Below are 5011 nucleotides of genomic sequence, written 5' to 3' on the forward strand. Positions count from 1 at the left end.
AAATGTTTAACAGTGGGCAACTTGCATAACTTCTCTGAGCTTCATCTTTAAAACAGGAATAAAATACTTCAAGCCTCTGAAGAGGTAAATAGGATAATGAGCATAGATGGAGTACTTGGCAACTTCTCTCTCTAAACCTCAGATTTACCCTTTAAAAACATTTTTAAAACTATGTTTATTTATTTATTTATTTAGAGAGAGAGAGAGAGAAACAGTGTGAGTGGGGGAGGGGCAGAGAGAGAGGAAGACAGAATCCCAAGCAGGATCCAGACTCTGAGCTGTCAGCACAGAGCCCGACTTGGGGCTCGAACCCAGGAGTGTGAGATCATGACCTGAGACGAAGTTGGACACTCAATAGCCTGAGCCACCCAAGCGCCCCCAGATTTACCCTTTTAAAAATGGGAAAATCCTTTTAGGATTTTGTAAGGAAGAAAGGAAATGACCCTAGCTAAAGTCTCTAGCACATACTGAGGACACATTTATTTGAAAAGCTAGCTATGCTTAAGAGAAGCAACTTTTTTAAATCATTAAATGAGTATACCTTAGACTTCTACAGTGCTGTATATCAGTTGCATTTCATAAAGCTGAAAGAGAAAAATCACCAAGGTAATAAACGCTGACTCTACCAAGTTTGGAAACTCAGCAAAGTTTAAAAGCAAACTGCATCAGTAACTGTGGTGTTTCCTGATGATATTTTTTTGCATCTATTCATATCATATCTTTCAACACAGGATAGATCATGCTGCGGAAAAAACCGCACAAAACTCTCAGTGATTTAACATTTAAAACGTTTATTTCTGCTCATACCCAGAGCACAGTGGTCCAGGTGACTTGTAGGGGTTCTGTCCCCTGTGTGGTGGCGCCTGTTACCTTGTGGGCCTTCTGCATCAACCATGCTCTCCCGGCTGCGGAATGGAACGCCACCCGCCAAACACCACCGACTTCACCCGGAAGTGACGAATTACTTCCCTCACATTTCATTGGCCAAAGCAAGTCACGTGGCTATGCCTCTCTCCAAAGGGTGCGGAAATGAAATCCTTCAGCGGCACCTGGATATGGATGGGAGTCAGATGTGGGTGAACGGTGGTGATGTCCACCCCACGCATTACAGACTTGGGATCACGGTGTGCAGAGGCTGTGTCTGCTGCTTTTGTCTCTTACCATCATGTCGCGAACTCCTTGAAAACATAGGAAAGTGCAGATTTAATAAAACACACTTAAGTGGCGTGGTGACACAATTTCCCGTTTCCCTTTTCTCGTCGTCGTCTTCTCTTCCTGATTTGTGGAACTGTGTGTAGGGGGTGGGGGGTGGGGGTCCAGACCCCAGATCTTTACACGGCGCCTCCTCCGAAATGCCTCCTCCCCCCCACCCCCCTTCCCCTCCTGGCCGACGCAGGACCGGCGAGTCCTGGCACTCCTTGAGAAAGCTGGTGCAGTTCCGTGGTGTCGTTCTCTCCAGAAGTAACACGTTTGGAGGTGAGGCCAAGAGACCTGCTGAACAACTGCCGGATTAACAGCTCCACATGTGGGGTGCGGCTGCACGCGCCTCCGCTGGGGCCTCCTTGCGCAGACAGTCAGCCGGTGGTGTGAACGTGCGGTGTTAAAAGTGACACCAGAGTGGTGGAGGCGTCACAGTCAGCTGTTGCAAGAGATGACACCCGGGGCCTGCAGGGGTGGGTGAGAGCGCGGGAGCGGCAGCCCCTCCTTGCTCGGGTCCCAGGATCCCGGGGGACAGCGGGAAGTGGTCCAGGAGGAAGCGAGCTTGGCGGGCCCACTGAAGGGGAGAATTTTCACCCCAGGCATGCGCAGTGCAGGCAAGCGGCCGCTGTGGGGACGGCGAGGAACGTCGTGGGGGTCAAGGGGCTGACGGCAGCAAGGGAAGGGCTCCTGGAGTCGCGAGGTTCCACTCTGCAGAGGGCTGCTCAGTCCCCTTTCTTCCCACAACCTGTCCCTGGCGGCCTTTCTGGTCACGCAGACCGCAGTTGGGATTTTCACAACAGAGGTGATACCCAAGGTCTAAGAATGATAATCCGGTTGTGAAAATGTCAGGGACACACTTCAAACATGTAAAGAGCAATGCAGACTGCACTCCTCTCCGGTGTTGGGCTGTGAGGGCGATGGCCAGGGTCATGTTGATGAGGGCACGGAAATGTCCGGAAGGGCTCCTTCCTTCTCAGCTGGTACCATCGGCGGAAACCCCAGAGAGGTGCAGAGGGAAAAGCAAACAGGGAGCAGAGAAGGGAAGTCAGGGGAAGGAGTGGGGGAGCATTTCATTCCCCAGCAGCGTGTGACTAGGGTAGGGCAGTCGCATCCGTCCATTTTGCAGATGGGGAAACTGGGACTTAGAGGGTCTAATCAGTCTCCTCTGGGGGCAGAGCTGCGAATGAAGCTAAGATCATCCGGCCAGGTGCATTCTGCAGGAAGACCTGTATCCACCTTTTCTCAGAGTCTGTGGGTTTAGGTGTAAGATCCGACCCGTGTCTTGTCCAGCTTCGGCTGGGGGCTCCACCAAGGTTCAAGGGAAAGGCAACCCTCAAGAACATTCACTCCTTTGGGTGTAAAATAAAACGCCTCGCCTCTGGCTTTACGGTTTACAAAACACTCTCCTGTTTATTATCTCATTTCCTCCTCGCAACCATCCTGTGACAAACACATTTTGTGCCATTTTGCAATTTAGGAAACTGAGGCTCAGAGAACGAACTCACTGCGTTCACAGAGCTCTTTACTATAGGTGGGAGCCCCGGGAGGCTGACCCGGTTGCAGGCTCTTTTCTATCTCACGAGTTGCTCAGGACAACCCAGATATTAGCGACCGTGCTCGCTGAGTCCAGTTTCTGCTTCCGAAGCCACCTGCCCTCCCCAAGCCCAGCCTGGAGCTGATTGGACCAGGAGCGTTAGAGGGCGCCAACCAACCCAGCAGCCAATCAGATGTCTCTGTAGATTGGGCGTAAGTCTGTCCAGGGAGGCCCAGGGAGATGGGGGACGGAGGCTCCCACGGCGGAGGATGTTAGCCTGAGGTCTGCACGTACTTGTTTCTGAGGTCCTCAAAGCCGCTCGCACTTCTTCGCCGCCCCCTCCCCACCCCTCCACACGCCCCTTGGAATCTGTGCTCCCGGGTGCACTGATAACCTTTCCCTATCTGGACCCCAGGTTACTACATCTCCCTGCACCACACAAGTCAGGTTGCCCAAGCCACCATGGAAAACCATCCTGCAGAATGTGGAAAGACCAAGTTCAGCTGCGCAGGCCCCAGCAAGACATCGTCTTCCCTTTGAGACGACACCTTTCGGGGGAGGCGGTGGCAGCCTACTGCGCCCACTCTCTGGAGTCGCAAGGGCAGGACCACCGCGCCCCACCCCGGTCTGTGCCGACGGCTGGCATTTCCACCACACTTGTGCTGCCTGCCCAGCACCTGGGCTGTCTCGCAGCCACCTCGTGCTTGGAGTCTCTCCTGTACCCAGCAAGCTCGGCCTTGACCTATTCGTTCCGACAAGTCTCACAAGCCTCTTTCTGGGTTATGCTGTTAAGAAAGGTGTGTAGAGCGTCGGTTGTGTGTCAGGCATGCTTCCCCCGAGCACACGTTTCAGGTTCACTCCCACCTTCTGAGTCCAGGATGTGTTTTCCCGTTAGCCTTGCTGCTGGGGCAAGGGCTGGCGGCTTCTCAGGCCAGAACTGGCACGTCCTTCTTTACCTGTGCTTCAGACTCATCCTCGCGGCTCTGGGTTCAAGGCCATGATCTCCATCTAATTCCTGGAAAGCTGGGTTTTGCTCTCCCTTTCTGTTGAGCTTTGAGTATGTCCCAGCCGTACAAGCATAATCTGGACTGCTGTGAGATTGGGTCCAAGAAAATACGGCCATTCAGGAGAGTTAGCCAGCGTGGGCCAGGCTCTGAGATGCCACTTGGGAAAGCGGTGTCCTGGGGCCCTGAGGCCATTTTCATAGCCTACAGATACTGTAGTCTCCCGTCTCCGTCTCCAGGATCCTCACCACCTTCCCACCCTTACCCTCTCCCTCCTTCCCTCCACCACCAAACAATCCGGAGGGCAACTCCATCCTCACCCCACTCCGCAGCAGCCCAGCTCTGCTCCCTGTGCCTGCTTCCCACCTAACGGAACTGTCTCAACCACACCGCAGGAGCAGGCACCGTCCCGTGACCCACCCTTTCCCCACTATGGTCCCTTCCCTTCCCCACAGTGGCTCCGCCCCTCCTTCCCCTGAGGTCTGCTCTCTCAGCCTTTGTATTACTCCTCTGGCCTTCCCCTGGCCCCCCAAGTCTCAATCTTCCCTGGCAGTGCATCATGACCCCATCTTACAGATGAGAAAACTGAGGCCCAGAGAATGTCAGGTGCCTGCAGCCAGGCAGCTAGGAAGTGATGGACCAGACTTGCATCGAATCTGGCTGCATTCCCAGAAATCCCCTGGGAGCTCAACCTCCCTGCAGTCTTTCCCTCCCACTGGGCCACACATCTTTTTTTTGTTTGTTTGTTTAATTTTTTTAATGTTTATTTATTTTTGATAGAGAGAGAGAGAGAGACAGAGCATGAGCGGGGGAGGGGTAGAGAGAGAGGGAGACACAGAATCTGAAGCAGCTCTAGGCTCTGAGCTGCAGCACAGAGCCCGATGTGGGGCTTGAACTCATGGACCAGGAGATCATGAGCTGAACTGACGTCGGTCACTTAACCAGCTGAGCCACCCAGGCACTGGGACACACATCTTGAAGATGTTTCTTGATCAGTTTAAACGAAGATGTCGAAGATGTCGTTTTTCACCTCCGCATTTCTGTCACGATGATTAAGGCTGCACGTCCCATATCTCCAGAAGCCATTTGTGGTTCCTTTCTGCAAACGACCTGTTGCTGTTGATCCGTTTTCCCTCAGCTGGTTGATTTTCTTCTCACTGCAGGAAGGAGCATTTAAGGAAACTCATCCTTTGCCATGTGTGTTGCAAATCCCCCCCTCAAGATTTTTTTTTGAATGGGATTTCAATATAATATGCAGTTGAATTTTCAATAT

The 5011-nt window shown here is 52.8% G+C and overlaps 1 long non-coding RNA gene across 1 annotated transcript; it reads right to left on the reverse strand.

Annotated features, from left to right (window-relative positions):
- Positions 1-771: 771 nt before the first annotated feature.
- On the reverse strand, positions 772-1714 carry LOC144224343 (uncharacterized). Its single transcript, XR_013333017.1, has 2 exons — positions 1162-1714; positions 772-1049 (listed from the first exon to the last, which is right to left on the reverse strand). It is a non-coding gene; the product is annotated as an uncharacterized LOC144224343 (long non-coding RNA).
- Positions 1715-5011: the final 3297 nt, after the last annotated feature.

Source organism: Crocuta crocuta, unplaced genomic scaffold, assembly GCF_008692635.1.
Source record: "Crocuta crocuta isolate KB4526 unplaced genomic scaffold, BGI_CrCroc_1.0 scaffold548, whole genome shotgun sequence".
Classification (NCBI taxonomy): Eukaryota; Metazoa; Chordata; class Mammalia; order Carnivora; family Hyaenidae; genus Crocuta; species Crocuta crocuta.